At 38.0% G+C, this 12,960-nt stretch overlaps 1 protein-coding gene across 5 annotated transcripts in view; it reads left to right on the plus strand.

Moving 5' to 3' along the window:
* LOC122531544 (homeobox protein abdominal-B-like) overlaps positions 1-12,960 on the plus strand; it is a 71,383-nt gene that overhangs the window by 31,136 nt on the left and 27,287 nt on the right. The gene's annotated exons all lie outside the window — the stretch shown is intronic.

The raw sequence follows: 12,960 nt of genomic DNA on the forward strand, positions 1-12,960 counted from the left end.
ACTTTTTATCGTCTAAATTACTTTACGTACCGTACGCCATTACTTTTTCCTCTAAAAGGTCGAAGACCACCGAGTCTAGTTTTAAAGTTACGAAAGCAATCCAACCTTAAAGTATAGTCCTGCACTTTAAATGAATAACTTGGAGTCGTTTTCGACTATCCAAGTGGAATTCCTGTCAGCTTTATAATTCCGTCGATACGCGGGGTTTATTTTCTCGAAGAATAAGGTGCACATCGAACGATTCGTTTTTCACGATGCCAAGAGGAAGAAATCCCGCGTCACGTTTCTCTGGAAGGCGGTCGTCGTAATCTAGAGATTAACGGTCGGACATGTCCGTGTCGTCGATGTCGCGGCGTCTCTCCCTTGTCCAACATTCTCTCTCTTTCTCACAAGGTAGATTTAATGCGAACCAACGGGGCTTTTGTTTTATCATCGGCTATCAGCGGCCATATTTCAGCGAGGTTGGCCATATGATCTTCATTAGGATCCCGGAATTCCCGCCACGAAAGGGCAATTTCATTAAACGAAAGACCGAAAGAAAACCGTGCGTGTAAGAACTATCAACGCGTACAGTTTCGGTCCTCCTGTTTTTACGATCCGTCCGCTGCCGCGCGCATGTTCAGCGTTATTTTACTTCTCTCTCTCCGCGCACGCATCGCCACACGCCCTGTTCCACGTGCACGCATCGTTATGTCCGTGAAACTCTACGAATCAACTGTCCCAATTGAAGCTTGTCTTTAATTGTTGCGCTTGACGATCAACGATTAAAAAATCTTTCTTTGGCGTTTATTTCGATGTTCTGGGAAATTTGGCGGGTGAACAAGTGGAAAAGTGAACTCTAAATTACATTGTTTATAAATTTATTTTAACTTAGATACTATTTGTAAACTATAAGTAGTAAATAAATCTAAAATAAATCTCCCGGTCATCGAAAGTTATTATGTCTCAACTTCAACGCACTGGTACTTGCATTAATCACAGAGTAATCGTTCAAAGCGAGTCGAAGTCTCTTGTTGCCCAGCACGCGAACCGATGAAGACGCGAAACAACGACATTGCAGCCAGGTTGACTAAATAAAATGCGAAATTTATGGGAAAAAACGAGGGGAGAGAAAGATAAACGTCGAGGCCTGTAAACTGGCCAACACTTTCTCGACTGTTGCTCAGAGGAGCTCCTGAATGAATTTGAATAAAAATGGGACGCGTGACGAGATAGAAGAGCCAAGGGGCGCAAGAGTAGAGAGATGAGGAGAATTGAAAAAGGATATAGAGCGTATTCTGGGGTGGTCGAATGGGTAGGCGGTTATGGCGCGTTGTATTTCTGTTCGCATGAAAAAAATATCCATATTCTGTTTTTACAACGTTGGTTTATGTCGTTGTAGTGAAGATTCGGATGAAGCTGACTGTTTTCTTACTTTTTTGTAGGTATTGTTCGCTGATAGTGAGCTTTACTTTTGACATCATGTAATAGATTCATTGAAAATGGTCTAGTATCGTATCGATAAACGTTTTTTGTTCATTGTTCTGTCTGTATCAATTCGAGAAATAATTATCCAATAGCAACGTGTTGTTATTGTTCTCGATTGAAGTGTCTGAATTCTGGTAATCTTTTGGCAATATTAACGAACAACTTTTTAATCTGTGAATCATATAATACGAATTATTGTTAGTCGTGATATATTCCAGTTACTATACACTCACCTTTGATTTATAATGTATTTGATGAAATAATATTATAATGAAATCCGGCGCGTGTGACAAAAACTTATCGATTTCTCGTTTTTACGCGGCTCGGTAAAAGCTGCGCGCTGTGCCGTTTTGATTTTACTGTGAACGGGTTCTCCGATCGAGGAGGTCATGGGAAACGTGTTCAAAGATGGAAACGATTTTGCGGCACGTTGAGAAGCATGGCCGCCGTCGGATGATGGCGTTCTCCCGTTTTCGATCCGTTCGTTCCTCTCTCGGTTCTACCTCCTTCGGCTGTTCCTTTCACCCGACATCCCCACTTCGAGGAATCTCGATTTGGTGCGAACCTACGAGCGTGCACCAGGGAATCCAGAACCCAACCCAGGATCCAACCTGATCAGAAACCTCGTACACACGTATTTACCATTGTAACGTTGGCTGAATCGTATCCAATTGGGAAGTGCTTCTCATTTGTTTAAGATTCGATAAAAATTAAAATAACAAAGGGTCGTAGGTAACAAAGTTATCTTTTCTATGGAAATTCTTGAAAATCTCTCTCCTTGAAGAAGCATTTAAGATAGATTTAAGCTGTAGTTACAGTAAATGTGTGTTTTGATGAATTATTATTTTAACAAATATTTTATTTACTGGTATGGAAAGTTCAGAAGCCAGTCGTCTTTTATTAAAAATGATTATAAAAAAATATTAATTTAAATATTAATAAAGGTAATATGATGTTATAGTGATTATATAATTATATAACAGACTGTTTCAGCAACTAAAGATTTTCACAATAAAAATATATTTGTATGGCTTAAATCCTTTTTTCATGAACAAATTTACATTCAAATTTACATTGATTGCTGCTCAAAAATTTGGAGCACCCTTTATCTCCTTGACGAAATAATCTTTCTTTTATTATTTGTCTAAAAAACAATAACAATATAAATTCTTGATCATTTTTTATGTACCTGTATTTAATTCTTATTATATACATTTCATGAATATCTGAAATATTATATTCATCACATGAATATCCACTGTAATCGTATCTAATTGTCCAAACTTGGATTATTCTCTACGAGTTGAGATATATTCTGTAAAATATTTAATGTAGTTATACCAGAGTCCAGAAACTGGAATCGTTACGGAAGGGAGCTTAAAATGTCCACAGAAGTGATTTTCGAGAGGCGATTTGTGGAACACGATGCCAACGCGAAGAAATAGAAACGTTTCAGCCAAACGAGTGAGACACATGTGGCGCGGAGTCGAGAGAACGACGACGATGTTACCGGGTTGCCCACGCACGCTGCAATCCGAGCCAGCCATTTTGAATTCCAGCAGGCTTTCTGTAGCGGCTGAGTCAGAAAGGGGAGGGAGCCTGTGGATACCCTTATTCTCGTCTTATTTTTCAGATGTCAAAGGACCGAGGCCACACGAGGCAATATTGTTGATACTTGATGTTGCAGCTATGTATGTTCCAGGGCTCCTCCTGGCGGGAGATCCTTTTTCTTCTGTTCTGTCGATTCTTTTTTACCTTTGTTGCCGTCTCTTCGCTCTTCGTCTTCGCTGAATTGTGAACTTAAAACAGGAGTTCAAATTCGTGATTCTAAAATACTTCGATCAAGAATTCGATCCAATCTAATTTTAATAAAAATTCCGTTTCACTGATTCTCTAAATATCAGTTTCAAAACAATCGTACGGCTAATAAAGTATATAAATTCAGAGACGAACTTAAATATAGAGGCGCGTTTAATTTGTGCTGCACATAGAGATGGTTGATGGTATTTTTCGACAGCCACGATAATGTAATGGTGAATGCACGTATACGAGAAAGACAGAGCTTTGAACACGTCTAGAGCGTCACGTTGCCAGAGGTGTTGGTTGTCTTCTAACTTAATGGCGGCTGCGATTTGAGAAGATAAAGGGCAGCTTGAATACGAAAGCTCTCCACTAGTCGCTCGTCCACTTAATCAACCGTACGAGCAGCAATATTCATAACTTACGGTGTATAATGTCGTAAAATCTATCCCGCGACCATGTTTTTACGGAACGACCTCAAATTTATTTGAATTCCCGTGCCGCTTCGGCCACCATTTTCTACACGACTCGCGCGCGTATTTTGCTTCGACGCAGCGAGTCTTTATCACGACCGGCTGCGCTTTCGAGACGGTGGTGCGATTGGTTCGGTGCTTCTTTTTGTTTTCTTTTTTTTTTCGTCTCCACCGCTTCTTTTCGTTCCACCCGTTTCTCCCGTGGTTTCGCGGGCCTAATAAGGTGCAGAATTTATTTTCCCTGCGATGGACCTTCCTCCGTGCTGCTTATTATACTGCCTCGTGGATACAACCGGTTCGTTTATCAGTGACGCAAATTTTTTCTATCTTCGGTTTCCTTTGTCGATGATTCGTCTCGACACTGGTTGTTTTTCATTCACGTATCTAATTTATCGCCGTTCGAAGGATATACGAAACGCTCGGAAGTCATGTCGATCAATTTCATAAATTGGAATGTAAAGAAAAATGTCAATTGCGAACAATTATGACAATTATTTATATTATTTTCATTTAACAAACAAATTCACAGAACTATAAGAACTATAGGCCGTTCACTAAAAAACTACTCTACCCTTGAGAAGAATTAAAACAAGGATAGGTACATTTTAACATGATGCCTTATTTCTACATATAAGACGACGTTCAATGTTTAGAGAAACGAAAAAGAATTATATATCCATCACCGATTTGCTAGTCTGCTAGTCTGTTAATTCTCCTAGGTTAAAATAATTTGTTAAAAATAGGGAAACACAATTGAATCGGAAGTCATCTGAAGAATTTTATGTATCTGCAAATTCTTGCAAAATATCTGCTGTTTAATAATTACACTGTCTTACAATGTTCTTTTTTTTCAATATTGAACAATGCTTTTCTCGAGTCGTCTTCAGACGAAAATTCTTGCAGCCAGACTTATCAACATTTATCCAGAGTTCAGTTCAATCTTCGCGAGATAGAGGACGTTCCCAAAAAGCGAGGGCGGTGCGAGGATCGTGAAGACGTCTCGGTCTGGTTAGAAATCGCGCGGCGACCACGAGGGGCCGTGTGTTTTCGAGCCGTGCGTCGCGTCGGCCTGATTATTTACTCAACGAGAATAGACTTCTATATCAACTTCCTATGTTTGGGATCGCGTGCGCGCGCATAAACCGGCGGATCGGTCGGCCGATCTATAAACGTTGCATTTTACGAGCGACGACAAGTTTACGCGAATCGCTCGTTACCCGCGTACCTTCCTGACTTATCCTTTCGCGATACGATCGGGCGAAAATGCTGACTTCCTCCTCACCTGAGAGTCGCGAGATTCGACATCGTTCATTTTTATGTTCCATTGCAAGAGAAATCAATTCGATGTTTCTTTCACAGTACTTGTGTATCTTATTGATTAGCTTCTTGAAGTTACGTATGTAGATATAAATTTTGAAATTAATCCCAGGACGACTCTAAGCTTTCTTAAATCATTACGTAAAATACACTTGGAGCTCATCTAAGTTTATTATTAGACTGCGAATTTTTATGCAGTGAGAATGTAAGAAAGGCGTATGATATGCAAACATATACGACGACAAACATTACGAGAGATATCTACTCGTCATTTTACTATGGGTACGATTATTAATCTACTATTATTAATCATTCCAAGATTAATATTAAAGAAAAAGAATATAAGTGCATAAAAAAATGATAGCAGAAAATCTCATTGGAATTGAGGTAACTTGGTGGTAAGAAACTTCGTTTGTGCATGTTGTAAATACACAAAATTTACGTTCGTGCAGCGTGCTTAACGTTGATTTACACTGGACAGGGTACAAGAGAGACTGTAGCGCATATACGATTATTGCTGGACACGTTGGAAGGCGACTAGGAAGTGGCCCTTTTGAACAGAAAGCTCTAGTTGATGGTCGAGTGAAAAGCAACAGCTTGTCGTGATTGGACCGTTAGTTGTAAAGTCAATTGATGGGTTAAAATTTTAGATGCCTGGCATCAATTTGGTTGACGTTCGATTTAAGTCTACCGAGAACGACATTCTTGGAGTTGTAACGCAAAATTCGAAAATGTTTGATGTTCAGAGAAATGGAAATTGGTCCAATAGTATGAAAACTAGTGTCTGAGTTCTTCGAATAACGGAAACTTCTACGTATGTTGCACTCACGCGTATTGATCATGAAATTAACTCACAACCAGACAACAGTCTACTGCATTATCAGCGGTGATTATCATGTTGAGAATTCTTGCATTTGTTTTTCTTACCTCCTACTTTAGGATGCTTAGTTGCCTCTCCTACTCTCCTCTATTTTAATCTTGATTTTACAGGTCTATAACTGGAATTTTTATTCGGAATAAATTTCTGACATTTTTTGTAACGTTTTGAATTCTTGTAAATTCTGTGATTGAGTAAAATTTTTCAAAATGTAATTTTTTTAAAACACTGATATAGATATGTAAAAAAGATATTTCTTTCCATATGAATTTCGTATATTTTATAACATATGGGCGGATGTTTGAGCGTCATACGAATATAACACGAAAATTTTATTTCTTTCGCTCTTCTTTTGTTTGTCTTTTCTAGAAGTCTCGTTTATTTACTTCTCTCGGCGAACATTTTATATGTCCGCCTATTTTCCCCGCCGGAAAAATAACTTTTCGTCTTCGTGGAACAGTTCTTTTATTTATATTACCTCACCCTTTGACATCGCAATATGAATAATGAAATGGGGTTGTTTTTTTACCGACCTTATCGACCCACCCTTCCTGCCTTATCGATTCTTGGTTAATGATCTTTCATGTGCTTCGTACGATGGCGCTACGATCGAATCTCAGCTTCGAACCCTTCCTTTCCCTTTCTATTTTCATCATCCCTTAAAAGTACAAAAGAAAAAGAACCAATAATTTTATTTTGCAAAATTACTGAAATACCAAGGTTTTAAAACATAAACGTTTATTCTTTATCCTAGTTTGAATGAAACCTTATTTATACTCAGAAAGAATATAAAAAATACAAATATAATAAATAAAGTATTAATATATTTTTTAAAAATGATTTCAGTTACTTAAAATTTTCACTTTTAAAACAAGTATAAATTCCAGATGACAATTCAAACAGATTAATTAACGAAAGCGTTATGAAACTTTAAATATATAACGAAAATGGAATAAAACAAATTATCTCATATTAGAGAAATAATCGATATATTTCATTATATGTTATATGGATATATGTGGCAAAACTCATTTTTTAGAGTAGTGATTCCAATTGTTTTAAGTTAGATGATTACCCTTTTTCTCGGCGACTCGAAGGCCGCGATCTATTCTTTGATTCGTCTGCGGCGAGTACGATCGAGTAAACTTTCGCGAGCGGTACAGCTGAGCGGCAAATGTAGCGATCTAAACACAAATTCCCGGTACGTAAACGCAGACTTTGCTACGAGCCTGATGCAACGAATTCCATGTATAAAAAGCTCATCGTCGATTTGTTGGGGGGATCAGATGTTTATCGTAGCCTTAAAAAAGAGTTCCTCAAAGATCCCGCTTTCGTCGTACAATCGTGAGAAATAGAAATCGACCAATTAAAGGAATAATTGTCAAATCACTTCCGTGCGCAGTTTCCTCATTTTTGTGTTTTTAAATTTCCCACAAATACTTAAAGAATGTCACAGTCTAATTATAAAATATTCTCAATTTTCTGTATGTTACACGATTCTTGCAGTAATTTGCGTTAATCGGTAATTTCTAAAAATACATACTGCGTGTTACTATCTTAGACCAAAAAAGAAAAGAATTCTTTTTACTCAACTAATATTCTCTCGCCTAATAGATAGTTTAAACATTGTTTAAATCGTATCAGACCAATTCCAGCATAAATACAGAATGTTAAAAAAAAAAAGAAGTAGGAGGGAGAGAATCGAGGTATAAAATTTTATCTAAATTTTCGGACGGGTTGCGAGATAAGATACAGACGAAGAAAAAAAAAAAGAGAAAGGGGGCGGATGTCTGGAAAGTAGACATTTTACTTCCAAGATGGACGAACGTTGAAAAGGGGAAACTGCGAACGAGACAACGGAGGGAAAATTTAGACGGATAGAGGCGGTAAGACAGAAAGAGGGTGAGAAAGAGATAGAACGAGATGGAAACGAGATCTGCAGGAATTGAAAGAGATAGCTAGGGTGGAACTGGCTGACTCTCATTAAGTTAAATTGTCTCTGAGGATGAGCTTCCTTAATTACTTAGCCCGGCTAGCTGCTCTGCTGTCCCCCGTCGTCCGATGTCTTGCCTTTTATTCGCGCATACCGGCACAGATACAAATTTTATTCGCGAGACTAAATCCTTGTACGTGTTTCGTCGGATGGCGTCGCGTTGCAACTAAGACGGAATGAAAATTCACAGACGTGTTCTCTCTTTCGGCCTTTTTTTTTTACTTGCAATTCATGCCTTATTTTGTCCATTTATTTAAAAAGAAACGTTCCCTTTTCTGTCTTCTTCAAAAAAATTCTTTGATACAATTCTCTCTCGTTCTCTCTTTCTTTATTCCCTTCTAAAAATTCCTTAACCTTTAAGTGGACCGCTGCGGCGTGATTTAATTTTTATCGTCTGTAATATATAATTGATACTGATGTAATATATAATTGAAAATGTGCTTAACAGTCAATACCTACAATAATCTAAAACAAAAGATCGTTTCCTCGATCGAAAACAGAAGTTTCAAGAGTTGCTAAAAAATGCCAGAGTTGGTTTTCCTTTTTCTTGGCGGATGAAAATGAATTGCATCGAGTTCACGTTTTAACGCGAAGGGAAAGGGATGCAGCAGAGATGGGAGCAGAGCAAGAGACGAGAAGAAAGAGACAAAGGATGGGGAATGAGCAGCAGATGGAGGCAGGGGTTTTGATAAGAGGTGGAGACGCGACCGAGGAAGGAGAACTGCCTCTAAATATGCTAATATCCTCGACGTAGGGTAATGAATCGCGCCACAGCGATTCACCGGACTGCTATGCATATATATTCAGCCATAAACACAACTTAGATTATTGTATGTAACGTATACCAACCGCCGTGGGGTGCACAACTTATTGGTTTCTCACCGGTGCCTTCGCCTCCTTCTTTATTCCTGCGACAAAGAGTTATGAAATGCTCTTCGCTGTTTGCCATCGGGAGCATACGGAACCAGGGTGATGTTCGTTTCGTTACGATATCGAGAGTCATGACTCGTTCGGAGAGCTCTGACGAATAATTTCTTTCACGTTACTCCGTTATTGTTAGATTGAACTCGACGTAGGCAACATTGGATATGTGGATCTGAAATTTCAGAAACATTTGATTATTTATTGAAAATTGAAATTAATTCATTCGTGGCCGAGCAAATTTTTCGTGAGCGAATTTAATCGTTTACGTGCACTAAGTAATTTTTTCATCGGTCTAGCCTTTTGGAAGATTGATGGCTCAAAAGTTTTAATTTGCTATAATATTATTATTATAATTTTGATCTTTGAATTCCTAGTTAAAATTTCAGTGTTAGAAAATTATATCGTGAGTAAAATATTCATTTATCTCAGGAAGTGTTCATTTCTTTTGAAATCTTAACGTGATCTAAATTTGTAAGCGTGAGAGTAATCCTATGTTACAAATATAAACATTAATAAAATAAAAAATTTTAATATTTGCTTTGAAGAAATTACGAATTTAATGAACGAGGGTTTGCTCACGGGGAGTTGATTTATGTTAATTAAAAGAAATTATTTTCGATACACTGCGCAAGAAAATTGTTCTCGACTTACCGTGCTTATACGTAACTAATCGATTAACGTGCAATCTGATCAGTATCGAAAACGATTCCGTGGATCACGAGTTTGTGAGCAGCTCACGTAATTTCCGCGAATTTGCAGTTTTGTTTCTACATATATCCAGGTAGCCATCTGTCTCTCGTGTCTAGTTAATTTCCACCACGTTTCTCGTTTCCTGCTTATGGTCTAGCCGAGCTCGCTTTCATCATGGTTGATACGCTTTCCATACGTCGTTCCATTGTTCCACCAAGAGCTTTGTCTGCTTCATACTCATTTCTATCTTCGTCGCTGTCTTCTTCGCTGGACAAGAAATTCTCCATTTAAGGAAAAATTGTCACTTTGTCATCTCTCTTCTCGATTCAGTCGTTTAATTCCGTTGAATAATAAATTTTTTATTAAATTTTTGGCTTGTCGATGATTGATGCGTGACAGTTAATAATGCGTGAAAATAATCGAACGACAATGAGAATTCCTTATGAATATATCATGTGTGTTATATAAAACATTTTGACATCTCACTAATATTAATGAATCAGTGAATGAACGAAACTATTAAAATACAATTTTTCATCTGTCAATTTATTGATATTCGCATAATTAGTCTCTAGAATGCATTTAAAAGTACAGAATTCTCGTTACGTACAGAAATTCGCTAAAAATTCGTCCTTAAATGAATAATAAAATTTAGATCCCACTTTGCATTGTTGTGTACCCTCACTTTGTGTTCCTTTCACTTGAATCCTTTGAATTCTCTACCTTTCTGGTTGTCACTTCAATACTCGAAGGTATTAGCCAGCAAAGCAAGCGAAAATGTCAAGATGATCGGCGAAAGTTATTATACGACGTAAACAACAAATCGATGAAAAGGTCGCGTAGAAAATGGAAAGATGCACTTTTGCTAAAGGACATTAGCCCAGTCACCGGTTGAGTGTCTTGCACAGAAGCCCGCTTAAACATTTTATGAGCTGGTCGGCGTAATTTGATGGCCCATAAAAACGCCTAGTCTAGTTTTTCCCGGGGCATCGTGATCCATCGTTGTGGCGCAGGCCACGCGCCACCTTGTGTCCCTGACTTCTACGGTCCGTCGCTCACCGATTTATTCCACTTTAACCTCTATTAAACCGGCGGATGCGTGGCCCAGATTACTTGAATCTGTCTCGCGCGAACGCGACACTTGAAGATCGCGTATAGAAAAACAGGAACAATAATTCGTCCTCTCACGCTGAAAATCGTCCACTTGTAACATTCGCGGATTCCCTGAACTGAAAGACGTAGTAGATCAGTTGCTTTTCGGTGTCGTTCTCTTTATTAACCCCTTAACATACAATGATGTCTCTTAGGCGTTTGCAAGTTGAACTCTTGCGCTGGAATGACGTGCCACGCACGTCGAGAATTTTTTATCCCCAATTGCAACATTCTCTCAGTTTTAAGTATATTTAAATGTAACCCAGGCAAAACAAATGATACGTTTATTACTTCTTAATAATTTCTATCCAGTGATATCATATCGACGAGTTGAAAAGAAAAGGAAAGCGACGAGTGATTGTATATGGTTCGGTCACTCGTTATGGTCCGCGAATCAGTTGCCAGCACAAGGGGTTAATAAGGATATAAAAAAGTTATTTTTCTACGTGCTTGGCATTGCAAGGGTATAAATTATCTTTGTTAAGTTTACGCAAATGTTAAAATGAAAAATAAATATTTTTTGGTCATGTAGAAATTCATTTAATCCGTACGTCAAGGGATTAATCGTCGAGTTGAGCATCGTTTGAGGCGATTTTAATAACATGGAAGATCAAAGACGAAAAGGCACATATGATTGTCAGTGACTTGACAACATACTGATCCCGCTCAGATTTGTGTATACTTGCAATTATATCATTGGAAATAGATACTTGGTAAATAGTTCGAACCCCTATCTGTAACCTGTCTCACTGGCAACGCGCCGCCGCCATTAAACACGGCAAAAGAAATCGGGAAGTCGTTCCACGGGAACGCGGTACCAGTTTGTCAAGTTCCGTGGAGATTGAGATAGAGACATCATCGCGGCCAATGAATCCGGCAGTAACAAAGAAAACCCGTAGAACGTAAAGAAAGGGAACGAGAAACGGCTCGAAGGAGGATAGAAACTAGAGAACGACCGGTGGAGAGAGAGGGAGTTGTGGGTGGAAGACAAGTCTCTCACTTGACTTTTGCTAATCCACCAAGTGTCCGCGAGCTTGTGAATGAACGCATAAACGACAACGCGGCGCTGCGTAGGCAACCAGCGCGGCATCGTTAATATCGCGTGACAAGAATGAACGTCGGCCATAATTCAATATTGTAATTATACCCTCGTAACGGGTTTTATTGTGCCGACTAATATGCGTCGTTAAAGTAATTGCCGGTAGCACGGACTACTCTTGCACTTATAAATGATCCGTTTAGCCACATGGTCACGCGATTCCCAATTTTCGAAAGCTGTTGAAACATCAATTCGCGCGTATCGCGCCGCAACGCCTCTATTTACGGATATTTATTTCGTTCGAAGCGCCTCTGTTCGTACTTAATTGCAGAAATATTTTATGGGTTATAGTGAAATTCTTGTGGAAATATTTTACATTTCAATTTTACAACACACCTACTTGTATATTTTCTACGACAACATTTGAATGCTTTTATAAATCAGCATACGATATTTCTTTTATTATCTCCATCTTGCTCGGTTCTAGGGCGATCTCAGGTTCCTGGCAATTCCATTGTATCGTCTTAGAAATTCCAAAGACAAACGTTTCGAGGATCAGTATATTTTAAAGCTTGACAATTTTAAGAGTCTAATTTATAAGAGGAATGTTCTTAGAACAGGATTTTCTGCAAGTTTCTCCAAAAGATTTCTAAGGGAAAAAATTAGAATATTAGTCGTAAATTTGTCGACCCTTCTTACCGGTTTGTTAATGGAATATTATTTCAATTTCACGCCACGTTTGCAAATATCGCATCGGAAGAAATTTATCTTTATGGAAACGATCCAAGCAGTGTTCCTTTAAGCTTACAAAATGCCATGGCGTTATAAATTTGCTTTACGCATTAATAAACTTTATCTCTCCGTTAAAATCGTGTGGTCTAACCAATAGTTTTTAACGAAGTGTGTAAAATAACAAAACGTACGAAGTAAAATTTTTTAAGCATTAGGAACATGAATATTGAAACATTACGAATTGTTTCTAGAACATACTAACTTCAAAATTAGTATCGATAAGCTTCTAAGATGGCAATATACAAACTAAAATTTTTCGAACATTAAAAATAGAAATATTAGAAAACAGAAACTGTATACATTATGTACTATTATTGAAATCTACTATAACGTCAAAGTTAGTAGCAGAAATCTCCTGAGTCTTTATTACGTAATTTTCCTTGAAATCCTTAAATCTTCGACGATCTTCATTCGTCCCTTGCTTAAAGACAAAATT

Source organism: Frieseomelitta varia, unplaced genomic scaffold, assembly GCF_011392965.1.
Source record: "Frieseomelitta varia isolate USP_RPSP 00005682 unplaced genomic scaffold, Fvar_1.2 scaffold_405, whole genome shotgun sequence".
In the NCBI taxonomy this organism is placed as follows: domain Eukaryota; kingdom Metazoa; phylum Arthropoda; class Insecta; order Hymenoptera; family Apidae; genus Frieseomelitta; species Frieseomelitta varia.